The following is a 17,596-nucleotide window of genomic DNA, read 5'->3' as shown; positions in this document are numbered from 1 at the left end:
CAGATTCTTCAGTCAGAGAGATATAAATCAGATGCTTTCAAACGATACAGTAGATGTTGTGAACGTCATTTCAGTCTATAATTCATTTCTGTATTTAATTAAGTTAGCACTCAAAGGGGGTTCTTAGTTGCGCTTTTTTAAATCCACTTCCAATCACATTTTGTTTCATAATCATAATCTGGGTAAATATCATTCCTACATTAAATATAGATATTGTATATCACGTTATTTTCGTGTTCATATAAATACTCGCGCAAATATTGCTTTCTATTTCAGGTATCGTGGGTACACAGACCTGAACACACTGTCTACTCTCATCACATGGCAAGTGGGTTCACTGCGGATGAATATGATAGGAACAATACACAGGAGGAACCTCACTCGAATAATTACTACAGCCACGAAGCACTGAATAAGTTGATTTTGCTGTTGTAAAGAGACAAATAACAATAACGAGGATACAACATCATTGATAATTCTTCACTATTTGCAATCTTCACAGTTGGTACTTCTATCCTTCTCACTTGGGACCCACACATGTATGTGAGCGGAATGCATGGTTTATGTGGGCCACTGCCCATTTTGTGGCAGCACAGGTCCCATGCAAAATGGGTGACTTGCTTGGTTCCTGTGTTATGGCGGTCTCAGCTCCCAAATCGATTGTTTTTGGTTTGATGGTTTACAAAATTACATTCTGGTCTGAATTTCAACCAAGTAGTTTATCACATAATATACTAAAGTAATATTGTAAATAACTTTATGCATGTTAGATCATATGAACACAATATTATTTTCAATACAATTGCCACTTATGTGGCCTGCATCAACAAATCATCTTCCAGCATTATGCGTTATGCTCTAATTCTTACTTTCCTCCTTAACTTCCTCCCAGCTGTTGTTATCCTCTCATTCACACCTCAGCACAAATAGCACGTTTGTGTGATTTAGTTTCTTCGTTTATACACTACTCATTTCTTATGATAATAGGCGTGGTATTTAAAATACTAGACACTGTGTTAGATTGTGTATGGGGTGATGAATGGTGGAAGAGATATCTTGAATATTATGTTTGTGCTATTTCATCTTCTATTACACAATACCCTTTTATTATGATAGTTGGTGTTGGATAATATGCACAACACAAGGCATTTTTATAGATAGATATAGCAAATATCATGACTATGATCTAGAGAAGAAGAGTTAATTTTAGTTTCAGCTAATAAAAACATTAAATTTATTTTTCAGTCGACATTAACGATGACAAAGTTTCGGAATTTTAGTGCTATGTTTAGTCTTCGCCAATTTTTAAGCAAAACTTCGTTATTTGTTTTAGTCTCCCGTAAGGTCTGATACAATGCTGGATTTTGATTGCTACTTTAGTTTCGGCGATTTCAATATTAATAATCTGGATTTTCTCAGTAGCCGCTAGAGCCCCGAAAATTTTCATAATTTTAGTACTACGTTTAATATAAGCCAATTTAAGATAACGTTCCAAGAAATTTTCCTCTCCGCTAAAATTCGATACAAATTCCTCTTTTAGCATTGCTTTCAGGGCCAATCCAATTTTTTTGGGAAAAGAACGATCATACTCTGTCATTGCCATATGTGTTTTGTCTATGTTATATGTATGTGTTTGTTTGTTCAATTGCCATTTACCCTTTCCGTTTTGACCATATAAACGCTTTTAACCCCATAAACACTTCTGACCCTATAAATGCATTCTTTTGTTAAACCTACGGGACCATTTAATAATAGGATTTGTCAGCCTTGTCAGTAGTGGAACGTACTGAGGTCATCCCCAACAATGTAACAAGGTCGCTAATATTGAGGTAAGCCACTTATAACACTGTTACCGTTTTGAGGGTGTAAACACGTTTTGACCCCCAAGTACCACCCTCATGTTAAAGTTATTGGCCAATTTAGCATAGGATTTTTCATGTGACCCCATATTTCCTTTATAACCCTTTAAAGCACCACCCCCCCAGCATGTAAAGCATATTTACCAATTCAACATAGTATTTCTCGTATGACCCCCCAAATGCAATTTTGACCCTATATCGCCAAATTATACTGCTTACATTTCTGTGTAAATATAAAAATATTGAAATAAGAGAAAATAAATACGACCTTCTGCACTCACACGATATTTATGTGATTATGTCGTAGCCATGCATGTTTGTTTATTTCTTTAGTTTGGTATTACATTATACAAGATCGTAACATATGCATACTGACACGCCTTCGGCTGAAATATAAATATTTTGCAAACAGAATGACGAAAATACATTCCTTCCTTTTTAACTTATTTTATTCCGAAGAAAAAAAAATTTCTTTATGATTGTGCAAGTGTCAAATAACGGTCAAATGCTCTCAAGTTGATGCTATATCTAACAGAAAGTATCGATAACTTTTGACAGTAAAACTACATTGGAAATCATTCGGCTGTTGACACTGATATCTTTAATCTCGTCTTTTCGTGGATTGAATTTTCTTTCTTACAACAACTTTAGTAGAAAATATTTTATTTATCGACTCAACTGTGGTTCGGATTTCAGCAGTGCACTGATGTTTACTTGCCTTGACAATGAATGACAAATACGGATGTTTTATAGACCGTTGATAAGCAGGTATCAAATTTCGAATCACAACTACTTTTAAGTACATACCTGATCGAATATTTTGCAATACTGCTGTTCAGCAATTATTTTACATGGTATCCAAAGCAAACTCTTTGAAGAAAATAATCCATCATAAAGTACAAAAAAATTAAATGATTACTGTAGTTATTATAATAGACACCCCGGGCGGTACATTTTTTAACGAGGGTGGGGGTGGGGGAGGGGCTTTATTAGAGAACTATTAGTATTAGTACTATCATCCTAAAAATCTTAAATAAGACTCGGACACCGGCAATAAGACTCGGACACCGGCAATAAGACTCGCACACCGGCAATAAGACTCGCACACCGGCAATAAGACTCGGACACCAGCAACAAGACTCGGACACCAGCAACAAGACTCGGACACCAGCAACAAGCCAGCTATGGTGTCTTTGAGGTGGAGCTGTTTGAATACCGTATATCACTGGTTGACTGAAAACGTTTAAAATTTATTTTAAAAAATCTTTTTTTTTCTACAGTCGTTGTAATGTAATGTTTAATAATTTGGACATACCATAATGGGTATATGCAAATCTTTAAGACTCGATAAAGTATAGTAATTTCTTTCATTTGGAAGTCGGTGCGTTTACTACCCTTATTATATTAACTACGGTACATAGGCAAGAATTTATTCAAAACTTTTGTGCTCCTTTTCGTGAATAACTCGTATTTTAATGTCATGTTATAACGAGTGTCATGAAACATTAGTGTTTGAATACCACGGTACAATCAATATCATGAATAAATATTATTAGTGTACCATGTTACCGCCAGTATAATTAATAACTGGTATTAGAGTACCATGTTACAACCAGTGTCATGAAGCAGTAGTATTCGAGTACCATGTTACAAACAGTGCAATGAATAACTAGTAATCTAGTACCGTGTTACAAAGAGTATCAATATTAACTATTATTCGAGCACCATGTTATAACTATTATCACGAAGAGCATAACAATTGGATCTTGGAAGTTATAATGTTTAATGAAAGTCACAAGAACGTATTGTACTGTATTTTTAAGATAAAATTTTAATGGTACAGTATTTAATTCAAAAACATCTGGATGAGGTGTTTCAGTTAGTCTGAACATAGTTCGTTACATATACCGGGGGGAGGGGGGCACGAGTATATTATATAAACTATAGAAACAGTCTATACACCACTATTCGTAATACAAAAAGTTCCTAGTATTTTTTCGTGTAGTCATGTACATATTAAAAAAGTTCACAATTTTCGTCATAGAGAATGATTCAACAAATAATTTTAAGATGAAAGCAGTCAACAACACGAATGATTGTACAACGTAAAACAGAATATGCATTATTATACAAAATAGGCTTCATACACTGCGAATATATAAATATCTTCTCTATGCAACTAAGTACCCAGCAAAGCCCCCCACAATCGTTGAAGACAATAGATGGTGACATGGGATATCATATCCTACAGCAGCGTATTAACTTTACCGTATATACCCTTTTAAAAATACCGCCCAACAGCAAACAGAGTTGACTCGGATTCGGGCCTGTCATTGTATCACAATTCAGTCAATGGTTGTGCTTATAGTCTTAATCAAACGGCATTGTGCCCGACCTAGTAGTATGGGAAGGCCGATTGGGGTCTATGGTGATCACAGTTAGCTGAGCACTGTAGATGAACATAGTAGCTCTTTCTCGTAACGTTTCGTTTAATCTATTGAGAAGGAATTTTCTCTGTGCGTGTGGCATACCCATTACTATGACGCCATTGGGTAGATAACAATACAAGAAAACAAAAGTTCTGACTTTGCTGTTTCATTCTTAACACTTGTGAAAAACATATTTTGTTTAAAGCTGGTTGTTAATAATTGAGATTTACTAATTGCCGTTGTTTTGGTAAATTTGGAGTGGTTTATACCGTGGAAACAGCAAGCATTCAAGTAAGTGTTGGCTTAAATAACTCTCCTTGAATTTCTAAATCATTTGTTAAATAATTTAGCCACAATAATAAGTTATAATCAGTTAAACTAAATCATGCACTGTCAGCAACTATCCGGTAACAAAAGTCTCCACACACTAAATATTTTACCTGTCCGGAGAACAAAAAGAATGTAGATTTAACGAACTTAATGAATAAATAATAGAATGTGTGTGTGTGTGTGTGTGTGTGTGTGTGTGGTTAAGCTTTGATAACTCAAACGTCATTAAATTAAAACCTTTATTCGGGTCCTTTTGATTTTCACATGTTAACATTATATTTGGTATCACCGTTCTTGTCATAGACTGCACTACCTACCATTGGCAATATGTGTTGGCATGGTGTGGCCCCATTTTGTTAGGATAAACGTAAGAACCAAGAGGAAAAGGAATAGCCGATACACTAACAAGGCAGCCAGCAGTTCCACACATACAGGAATCGGAGATGAAATATTAGTCCTCCGGCAGAGGTGCATTTCCACTCTGGCACCAATGCGCTCTTCGGGAGGTGGGGGAGTCCGTTAGAGAATTTATACCCATACCTCACATATGTATAATATGGCACGTGGACCATGGCTGTCTGCACATCTGTTTTTATTAACACTATACTTGCCTTTCATTTCTATTTCACGTTTTGCTTCTTTTCTGTAACACTGGTTTCGATAACAACTACTTCGATAAAATATGATTGCTAAGTTACGTATCGTTTTAATAATAATAATAATAATAATAATAATAATAATAATAATAATGATAATAATAAAAATAATAATAACCATTCTTTAACGAGGATGCCACATTTGGTCATGACTGCCCCATCTGCCATGTGGACCTCAAGTTTGTAATTGTAAAAAATACAAAATCATGCACGTACTCAGGTATCGTCACACACTCATTCATACATATTTAACATGAATGCATATGTGTGAATATATTGGGAAACGTATATTCTATACACAGGTACATACATTTAAGCCTAACCTAAGCCGTACGTATACACATACATCGAATAAGATTTGGACATATTATTTATGGAAATAATGAGCCAATTTTCTATGCAGAGAGTTTAATATGCCATTCCAGCTGGTCAAGAAAGAATTTCTTTTATACTATTTTAAAAGAAACACGGAATTTGAATTACATATCCTCAGTGGAAAGTAATTCCATACAGAAGGTGCTGATACAGTGAATGAGCTTTTGCATAGGTTGGTATTCGACCGCGGAATCTGGAGATCGTTTTTAGTCGTCAATAGGAGTATACGGTCAATATTTGTTGATCTTAGTTCAATTAGGTTAGTAACATAATCTGGAGAAAGACATACGTCATGATTCCTTTTAAATAAAGATTACCTTTTAATAGATAGACATTGCAGACATGAAAACAAAACATTTGAGTGAGTCAAAATAGGAAGTTTCCGTATTATTCGGGCTGCCCTTTTCTGGAGGAAATCAGTTCTGGACATATTATAATTGGATGTGTTTCTCTATATGGTACAGCCATTGCAATTCGGCAAGAACAAGTATTTAAAAAGTACGCTTTCCTGAACACATACAATATTTTTATGACAATATGATAAAAACTTCCTTTGACAAAAATCTTGCGATAAAGAGGAGATTTGAACTGAATCTATTTAAACCGAGCCACATGTATTTTTACACAGAGTCACACTATCAATGGTTACCTTCCATTCTTCATATATATATATATTATCATATTAAATCAATTTGTGCAAATGGTGTTAGGGATCAGAAACTGGTCTAGCTACGGTATTCAGAGTGTACTTTTGTAACATGAAGAAATTCTAAATGTCTTATATTACAGACTGCTAAATATATGAACTCCTGATATCAATGTGTGATCTCCATACCGAGTTTTTAAAAGAAAAACATTATTTTTTAATAATTCTCTAAGACATTAAAGGAGAAGGTCAGTCAATAGTTTTACCAACTCTCTTTACCTAACTGGAGAATGTCAAATGCAGTGTCAATAGTTTTAACAACTCTCTTTACCTAACTGGAGAATGTCAAATGCAGTGTCAATAGTTTCACCAACTCTCTTTACCTAACTGGAGAATGTCAAATGCAGTGTCAATAGTTTTACCAACTCTCTTTACCTAACTGGAGAATGTCAAATGCAGTGTCAATAATTTTAACAACCCTCTTTACCTAACTGGAGAATGTCAAATGCAGTGTCAATAGTTTCACCAACTCTCTTTACCTAACTGGAGAAAGTCAAATGCAGTGTCAATAGTTTTAACAACTCTCTTTACCTAACTGGAGAATGTCAAATGCAGTGTCAATAGTTTCACCAACTCTCTTTACCTAACTGGAGAAAGTCAAATGCAGTGTCATAAAAAGATGGGCTAGGATATATTTGGTTATCTCGTTCTCTCTCTTTTTATGTTTGAGTTTAATTCTGGAAACATTATATCTAACTACAAGCGAAAAGATACATATTTTCAGCAAATGAGACTAACTAAAACTTAATGTATATAAATAATAACATGTAAGGTTTCTTCATTTTCTTCATTGTTATCACTCTCCATCTCTTTGATGTTTTCTTATTCAAGAACACCAAGTTACCTGTCATTAAAAATTGATATTCCAACAGGTACCAAATAAAGACCTTGGAATAAGAGACATTGATTGCTTACTGATAATAGTCATCTCAATTTATTTTAAACAAACACCCGCATCCTCGCCACAAAAAAAGAAATTTAAGATATGTCAGTGCTGCTTGTTCCTTTTTGTGTGTTGTTCAAATTAGATACAGTAAGCTCATTCCTGATATGGCTGAACAAAATATTTAATTGGGTTCACAAAACGGGATTGAAAAAGCACCTGCTGTCTCATACATCAGGTTGATCTAATTTTCTCCAGCGATCAATATTTTGATATGCTGTGTCACAAGACTGAAATGCAGTTTTTTTATGGTATATATTTCATTTAAAATAATATTACTGTAGTTCAAGTACGATGCAGTAGCATCATTAAATCATTTATAGAGACCGAATCAGTCATGTAGAAATGTGACCACTGATTCAATAACCAGTTTCTAAACATATTGCTAGTTCCTATTGACATGCGAACCCTGGAAATTCAAATTAATGGAACTTGTCTGTAGTAAATTAATGCAAAATGTCACTGGTAAATGAATGTAACATTTACGTCGCAAAGTAATGGTACTTGTCTGTGGTAAATGTTTGGGACATGTTTGTGGTAAATTACTGGGATATATCAATGGTAAATTAATGGACAACATCTGTGGGAAATTGATGGGACATGTCAGTGGTAAAGGACTGGGACATATCAGCAATAAATTAACGTGACATGTTAGTGGTAAATTAATGTAACATGCCTGTGGAAAATTAATTGAACATGTATGTAGTAAGCTAAATCATAAGACTGGCGGAATCGTCTAAACATGTGGAGTTTTTATCATCGTTGTTGTATATTTACGATTGAATCTGGAATTTTGACACACTTGTTATTTGTGGAATTATATTATTTTTGGACCATTTCTGCACTTTATGTGCATAAATTAATACACTTACGACTTTCAAGCATATAAGAAGCACAGATCTAATCCAAATATTAAACTAGAATTCTGTATTTGCATAACACATACCCACATGATTCCCTGTTTTGACCTCTGTTTGGAAGTTGGTGCCTTTTAGATAGGTATCTGGCGATAAGAATTGCACAATGAGCTTCTGATTTGACTTCCGTTTGGAAGAGGGTGACTTACGCACAGGGGGTCCCAAAAGAAACGTACTGCTCGGCGATTCCCTGCTGTGACCTTCGTTTGGAAATTAGTACGTTTTGGTCAGGGTCTCTGAGGATAAGAATTGGCCAGCGATTCCCTGTTTTGACCTACATTTGGAAGTTTGTGCGTTTTGGGTAGGTCCTTGACGATAAGAACTGCCCAGCGATTCCCTGTTTTGACCTACATCTGGAAGTTGGTGCTTTTTGGGTAGGTCCCTGAGGATAAAAATTGCCTTGGGATTCCCCGTGTTGACCTGACCTTTTGAAGTTTCCGCCTTTTGTGTGGTTTCCTGAAGGTAATAGCTGCCTAAGGGTAGATGTTCTGGCGGGTGGGAACTGTCAGTTACATGTTATGGCGGGTGGGAACTGTCAGTTACATGTACAAGATAGTAATATCATACTGTATAATTACAAATATGGTTATCGGGTTTGGATTTAAAAACGTTTCTAAGTTATGACCCTGTGGCCATGTGCATGGGGGTATATGTGACTCCAGATATACGATATAACCAATAGGTGACAGTTTTTCACGAAAGAAACAACACCAAAGACCTTAGTGGGATACTTGAATATATAAAGTTCATTTATTAAATTTTGGCTCAAACGGGGTGGGGGTGGAACACATCATGGTTACAAGCCAACAAAGCTAGGGGCTTGAGATGTACCCATATAAAAAGCACATTGTCCGCACAACAACATGCAAATGCAAATCCTTCCAAATGACATGCTTTACACAAATACGTAAACATACATACTATAAAGTTGCACACTGTTTAAATGTATTGAACGTAACAATCTGCTTTCAGTTATAAAATATATACATTTGTTGCACGCGTGTCAAGGGAACTCTACAATTGCTACGTTACTAAGTTGAACTTGTACCTTTGAATCCCTAATGGTAGAGTCATACATATCTACAACAACTTATTAAATTTAAATATATATGATAACATTACCAATCTTTATATTATTACTGGGCACTGGAGAGGGTACTAATTGGAAATGCGTGTTACTCGATCCTTTGATAAACGAAGAGATGTATGCATGATACAATTAATAATAAATATGTTATTACTGGGCATTGAGGAGGGTACTAATAGCCAATGCGTGTTACACAATCCTTGGATAAGTGAATGAATACGTGCGTGCAGATAATTTGTCCGGAATGTGTAGGTTCTTGTTTTAAATAATTCTCTATAAGTCTTGATTGTGTTCACTTTTAATGTACGTATAGTAACATTCTGCATTGATGAAAATTAGTTTTTATAAAAACACGAAAAATAAAATGAAATGGAATAAATACTACCTCCTTATAATTTGCTTAAACTCGTGCAGTTGCCATTTTGTTATTCTCGCTGATTTTCGGCAATTGTTACGCACCTATCACCTCAGATACAAGTTATTGTTTTATGAAAATGTTTAACATCAATTGTTTTTGGGTGAAGATTCAAAAGTGTGTACATCATATGCTAGAATTTAATATGCGAGTATGTGTCGATGTATTTACAGGAAAGGAAAATGACCCGTCTATCCATCGTATAATGAATCAACATTATGCAAGAGCGGTGAGGCACCGGAAACTTAATCTCATTATTTCTTGGTCTGAAAATTATGTGACTCAACGTCGGAAATTAATCTGTAATTACCCAATCAGCTCAAACCTGTAGCTATTAAAATATTAATTTTTTATTTACTGGGGCCCAGGGTGGCAGTGTGGCTTGCCTTTACCTATAGCGACCATTTTACCTCTGTCCGCGTGGTATCAAGCCTCATACCCGGCCAATGTATGTATATTTTAAAGCTTTGCCAGTAGCTTTTCTTGGGTCGACGATTGTTATCCAGGTTAACACGGGTTCTTCCCCTACAAATTATACTGGCCGCCATGCAAAGTCTCTCATGGGACGAAAATGGCGTTAAGCCCACAACAATAACATCTACTTGCCATATGATTCGAACTGCAAAATGCCCTTATGTGCATAATTGCATCAAAGAAACATGTAGAGTTTTGACCTAATAATATAAAGTTCTGTACGTTGCATCTTTGCTTCACTTTTAAAACGTTTATATATTCATCTCATTCATGCAGCCCCACCCCCACCGTTCAAACCTACATCTCTTTGGTGTTATATATTTTGAAAATGGTGTGCCTCAGTTGTAGATGTTGTCCCACTGTACTAATTTATAATTATTTGGCAAACAATTGTTCAGACACGAATTTAATTTCGAGTGAATGCAACATGAGTAATGTCGTACGTTAGAGACTTAAATAAATGTATTACAGAAGACATCGTGAATAAGGTACAGACGGAGAAAGTGACTCAAAGAGACAGGGATATCGAGGGAGCTACGCGCACACATATGCACACATACATACATACATACATACAATGACGCATACAAATTACCATATAATCTATTGAGAACTAATTGCTAAGATCAGAACATGTAATATATATATATATATATATATATATATATATATATATATATATATATATATATATATATATATATATACCCACGAAAGAGTTTCGCATAAAGCCTACGAATCACTAACTGTAATGTGATTAAATTTTCCTCCTTTTTCAAACAAAGAAGAATTGATCACCATTTTATTTCAAAAACTAAGTCTATTAAATGTATTGGTGATTTATATATTATAAATGTATATCAGCACTGATCAATAAGTGTTTCTGGACCGACTTGATTTCAAGTTTTCAAGTGATTTATTTTAGATATTGTTACAAAATCAAAAGCGCTTCTTTACATTTCACTGTCAAAGTGAAGTAGCTCGCACTGACTGTGATAAGCAAACATTAGATTGTAAAGACGTTTGTGAACTGTCAATACAAAAACATGGAGTCTCATTGAGTAATAGATTTGTGGTAGATTGGTAAAGATAGAAAAAGAACGTAGCGAATTGAAATGCTTGGTCTGTCTAAATTGATATATATATATATATATCAAAGAGGCCAGTCTGGAATATATTGGGATATTAACATTTTCAATCTTCGGGATATCGTGCAGAATCGAATGTTAGATATGCTTACATATATACATCTGAGGTGTTGATTCCTTTGGCAGAAAAAACAATTACAAGTTCATGTATATGCCATGTTTATTTAAACAGAAATTGAACAATATCAACTATATATATATATATATATATATATATATATATATATATATATATATATATATATATATACACACACACGTGTGTGTATGTATGTATGTGGGGCTCCGAGTGGCCGAGTGGTCTAAAGCGCTCTCCGTTACTGATCACTGCCATCTCACCTCTGTTTGCGTGGGTTCGACTCTAGGATTCGACTAACATGGGTATGTGAGGAAGCCCGCCAGTAGCTTCTCGTGGGTCGGTGGTTCTTCCCTGGGTTTTCCCGGGTTCTTCCTCCACCATTAATACTGGCCGCCATGCATAGCCTATCGTGTGCTGAAAAATGCCGTTAAACCCAACAACAACAATAACAACATGTATGTATGTTAGCGTGCGAGCGTGCGTATGTCTGTCTGTCTGTCTGTATGTATGTATGTCAAATAGCTGAGTTCAATAGCATGTTCTACTGCGTTAAAACAAATTTGTATTCACTTATCTTAGTATCACTACCACAAAATCGAATGGAATCTATTATCTCCATCCGTGAGACCGATACTGTGTAGGAGGATGGAGTAATTTAACACTGATTTAGCATGAAAGCTACACTAATATTATTTCAATTAAATGGGTTATGCGTGCACTTTGAACTCTAGTAGATTCAATATATTTGGTTGCTGGCACTAAATTGTTTCTCTGTTTGCTTTTTATGATAACTATTGTTAACCTTGATGCCCAGTAAATTGGACAAATAACTAATTTGGTATTCGGATATCGCTGGACAGTTAAATCAGAAAGTACTAAGTAGAGACCGATTATATGTATTCCAAATGTTTTCCCTTGCTACACCACCTGTATAGGAGCAAAGGCAGTCTCGGACTGGCCCATGTTGCTACATACCCAAGAGCAGATGGGATGCGCAGGTTTAGATACAGCTATGAGGGTACGGCCGCAGTGCCGGATTAAACCCTGTGGAGGTCCTTTGGCAGCCCTTAGGCAGTCGAAATCTTGGGGACCCCTTCGCAAATTATCTCCTACTAATATCTAATATTCTGTTGATCCGTTGTTGTGGGGCCCCTAAAAGGCGAATGGCCCATAGGCCGATGCATAGTCGGCTTATTGGGTAATCCGGTACTGTACGGCCGCCATGTCAGTTGGCCACCAGATTCAAGAGCTGGTCCAGATATGTTGTTACAGCTTTTGTGGTTCTTGATAATAATGATGACCATCCTGGAACATTATTTCCTTCCTGATTTCAGAAGTGTCGTTTTAAACTTTCAAGTGAAATATGCAGTTCCCATCTCTCTCTCTCTCTCTCTCTCGTTCTTCCATCGCCTTTTTTTCTCCCTTAAAAGTTAGATCCATATAAATGAAACAGATTTGGCAAGTTTAAGCGAAATCGTTTCGTTACCTATGAATTATATTGTTGTTGATTTCCAGTTAAAGAAAAATACCCTAATTGTGACTTCCTATAGGTCTAGAGAAAAGGTTTAAAGTGGAAGACTGTCTATTTTCTAAATGAATATGGGAGTTTTGTTTTGTTTTCTTAAATAATTGGCACCACTTCGGTAGTTGTCAAGGGAGAACTATTTCCGTATTGGCTAAATGACGTTTTGTGCAAAAATGAATAAAGTCGGCACAAATACAGGTACATACACATATACAGGTACATACACAAATACAGGTACATACACAAATACAGGTACATACACAAATACAGGTACATACACATATACAGGTACATACACAAATACAGGTACATACACAAATACAGGTACATACACATATACAGGTACATACACATATACAGGTACATACACATATACAGGTACATACACAAATACAGGTACATACACAAATACAGGTACATACACATATAAACGTTAAGTGTAACGTTGGAATCGAGTATCAATGATGAGCAAGACGCATTTCCTAACGTCTTACTTTGGCAAGGAGTGATCAATTTCAGCTAATATTTGAAAAAAGGCAGTTAAACTAATATATACATTATATTTTCCTTCTATAACATAAATAAAGATATTTTAAATCTGTAAAATAAAATGGAGTCGTAAACGTGTGGATACGAATGCATGCCCTTAATATGGTGTTGCTGTTCTAGGGTTTAACGCCATTTTTCAGCACAAGATAGGCTATACATTGTGGCCAGTATAACTGGTGGAGGAAGAACCCTGGAAAACCCAGGGAAGAACCACCGACCCACGAGAAGCTACTGGCAGGCTTTCCCATATACCCACGTTAGCCGAGCCTTGGACTCGAACCCTCGCAGACAGAGGTGAGATGGCAGTGATCCGGAACGGTGAGAGCTTTAGACCACTCTTAATATATATTTTAGTCTTAAATGTGGGAATAATATCGTGCTGGCAAACAAGTATTATAGCCAGATGAATAAGAATACAAGTTCAACCAATTTATTTGGTAAATATACCATCAATGCCAACTAGCCATTCATGAATTGTCGGCCATGTTTCGACTACATTCTCTCTCTCTCTCTCTCTCTCACACACACACACACACACACATTTTTGATCTGTATGTATTTCACCTGGGACAAAAATAAAAAAAATACAAAAAAATAAAAGGGTTATCCAACGGTCCAGGAAATCGTTTGTACCAGATTAAAACTAAGTAAGCATATGCAAAAGAATTTTTGAAATAACAAATGTCTGTGTCAGATTTCTGGATAAATCAAGACCCTGGCATCACAGCCCCTAAACCTAGTTCTAAAAATAACAATACTTAGCTCTTCGGTCGTTTGAATCGATAATATTTTTATTTTCAAAGGTCTTTTGAAGTTTCCCATTTCATATACTCGAATAATTCCATATCTTTAATTACTAGTTTTATTATGTTTTAATATCAATAATTTTATAGTATCACATCACCATCGCCTCCACCACCTTCAGGGTTCAATACGTGTTGCTTGAGAAGTGTTACGCCTTCCACATTAGGGGTGTGTGTGTGTGTGTGTGTGTGTGTGTGTGTGTGTTTGCTCGTGTGTGTGTCAATTATCAATCATATACAATTGCACCTTATGTTCGATCATAATTCACGAATATTTTATGTCACATTTACGTAAAGGTACACGCTTCAAGAAAATTAAGTGATCATAACAGGGACGTCATTTCAACTTTTTCAGAGGGAGGGGGCAAAACTTAATTGAGAAGGGGGCGCAAAATATAATTTTCGTATATATGTAACATGAATTTTACATTTTACAGCACATGCAAACTCGGGGGGGGGGGGGGAGGGGGCGCAAATGCCATTCTGCCCTACCCCCTCCATTACGTCCTTGGATCAAAATATATTTTGGTTTCGAGCAGAGCACGGTGCATATTTACCGTATGTTTACATGTATACCGGGCATTAATTTCCCGTAACTCAGCACAATGGCCGATGACGGTCTCCGCTCTTCACTTATATTTGTAAGTTGAACGAATATATTTTGTTCGATCTGATTCGCAGACTCATTACAAGACAGTATGAGTTTTGATCATGTTGTTCGCATTTGGGTTCACATAGTACATGATTAAGGAAAGTGGATAAATGAACGAAAGGAACAATAATACAGTTTTGTTTCGTCATAATTAGACTACTGTCTCGCGCAACTAAGACACTGAACAGTACGAAAAGCAGTCTAGAGATTTTTCTTTTCTTTGCTACCTGTCATCGCTGGGGCGGAACACATTAAACGTTCTCAATACAATGAGAAATAACACATACTTTACCGATCAATATCGTGGCGTGAAGTGTCGTTGTATAAATACTCAGTATTTTGTTATGCTTCTTTTGGGTGCAAAATATTATGCTAAAGTCTTGGCCGATACCATTCAGTGAGGAATAATGGCTCCCGCATATACAACAAGTCAGTTGTATGACGTGGACTGATTATGTTTACTCTTCGATTTACTTTACTGATGAACTACCACGGTAAATAGAATGGTTTCAATACTGACTTGTGTATTGATGAGAAATAGTATTCCAGTGTATTTAAATGTGTATTGCTTGTTTTGTACAGGCCATAAGCAGCAATGATAGAGTCATCACTAGGGACATATGTGGACGCTACATTTTCGGATTCATTTAGAAGATTGTGATGGAAAAGCATCTTTACACGGGAATAAACACGGTACAGTAAAAATATAACACATTTTATATTTTAACAAATTCGTCAAGAACCAAAATTAAAATTTTATAAAAGTTATTAAGATTTAACGAAATCTAGTTGTAAAACTGACACAATAAAACACACACACAGACAGACACTTATATACATACATACATACATACATACATACATATCTCTCTCTCTCTCTCTCTCTCTCTCTCTCTCTCTCTCTCTCTATATATATATATATATATATATATATATATATATATATATATATAGAAGTAATTGGTATAACTGCTCTGCAGCTAGAGTAAATAAATTACCACTGAGCATTGAAGTTCAGCTTTAACAAAATAATGTGAAACATTGCACAACATACTTAGTCTCAAAATAATGACGGAAGACTAAATGGTCACTTATTGCATGTTGGTTGATTTTCATTAGTTTAGCCCAAATAGCGGCTATATATAAAAACCTGCATGTACATCAGTAAATATCTATTACGTTGAAAAAATCATAAATCAGTGTGGCGATGTTCGTGCTGAAGGGTTTTGTAAATAATAGACTTGTGCTATAGAAATTTTAATTTGCAATCTGAGAGAATTCGACTCTGTCTCACGTTATTTGCTTTTTTGTGAGGGTGGGGTTGGTGTTCTGACAAACTTCTTCGATACCAATACACTTGCTTGTTCCACAAGAGTAGCCCTCGCTGTCAGAACATACATACATACATATATACATACATACATACATATATTGCATACATACATATATACATACACGCTTGATCATTCCTAAGTAAATATATTTACTAAAGCTGTTTCACGTTACTTGACATTTATAAAAAAATAAAAATAAAAAAATATAGAAAGAAAGTATAAGGTGTGATCGGTGAAGTGTTTGATTATCACTTGCTTTCAATGAAGTGCTCAACTATCGCTTGTTATCAATCAATTGTATAATTGTAATTCCAAGTCCAATACGTCGTTTCCACTGTATCATAGCTGGGAGATATAATTCAACGGGGTCGACACACATTGTATTATTGATGTGGTTAACATTGTACTCCATTTGCATTAGCCTATGTTTTTTGTTTTTTTAATAAACAATATTTGTGTTATTTGACAAGCCATGATCTGAATTTGAAAAGTGTAGAGTGGATATATGCTAATATTGTGTAATATAAGTATAGGGAAAAAAAAGAACAAAGGAAATTCAATAGATCTAATCTCTAGCAAAATTTGCAAGAAAGAAGGACGTTTTCATTTATCTTATGTGTTGCTAAGTTAATTGTTGATTTTAAATATTTATTTTATTAAAGTGCTTGATAAGGGTATGTGAAACTCGATCATGTAGATATACAACAGCTTCAAGAATGACTTAGAGCGCCACATCTCATCGTGTGATTCAGGATGGGTATAGTACCTTACCTAACAAGTCATACAACTGATCTGTGCAATCATGTCACATAATGTAAATCCAAAACACATATGTTGATTGCACGTACGAATCAAGTGCTGTTTGTTACTTTATTGTATCCGCGCCCTGTTGAAAACCTGAGGCCATGTTATGACCTTCTATTTTGTTCTATTTATCATACGTTCCTCACTGGGCTTTGACTTGTGCTTCCATTAGTTATCCACCAAGCTTACATCAGATTGTTGAAATTCCTCTTGAACCCCAAAAATTCGCTGATTTCGCATTTCGAAAAGAAAAAACCTTCTCAGCAATTATTTTACAATTTGTCAAGAAAGCTCACTTATTAGAACAATTACAAATAATATTGGTTTGATATTTGTGTTGTGTTATTCGACTTTCGTGATTTTAAATGCGTGAAATAAAAGCTTCAGTAGGTGTATTTATCATTCTATTCACTGTTTGAAATCAAATAAAGCCAACATAGCAAAATTATGTCCGCTTATTTAGTAGTAATACAGTGGAGAAATACTTAACAATATTACATGAATGACTTGA

General features: G+C 35.3%; 1 protein-coding gene across 5 annotated transcripts in view; it reads left to right on the top strand.

The window, feature by feature from the left end:
* The first annotated feature begins 4,485 nt into the window (after nucleotides 1–4,485).
* The window catches only part of LOC149772040 (uncharacterized), a 46,712-nt gene continuing 33,601 nt past the window's right edge, over nucleotides 4,486–17,596 (top strand). For 2 of the 5 annotated variants that reach the window (XM_089947977.1, XM_089947976.1), the window contains exons 1-2: nucleotides 4,512–4,579; nucleotides 15,530–15,640. The gene's annotated coding sequence lies outside the window, so the exon portion shown is untranslated. Of the gene's footprint in view, nucleotides 4,580–15,105; nucleotides 15,641–17,596 lie in introns of those variants that run through there. The other 3 variants (XM_089947974.1, XM_089947975.1, XM_089947979.1) reach the window with 2 other exon arrangements.

This window comes from Sinohyriopsis cumingii, unplaced genomic scaffold (assembly GCF_028554795.1).
Source record: "Sinohyriopsis cumingii isolate HCF-2022 unplaced genomic scaffold, ASM2855479v2 utg001527l, whole genome shotgun sequence".
NCBI classification, from domain to species: domain Eukaryota; kingdom Metazoa; phylum Mollusca; class Bivalvia; order Unionida; family Unionidae; genus Sinohyriopsis; species Sinohyriopsis cumingii.
The sequence above is the reverse complement of the archived record's forward strand: the minus strand, read 5'-3'. Positions and strand labels throughout refer to the sequence as shown.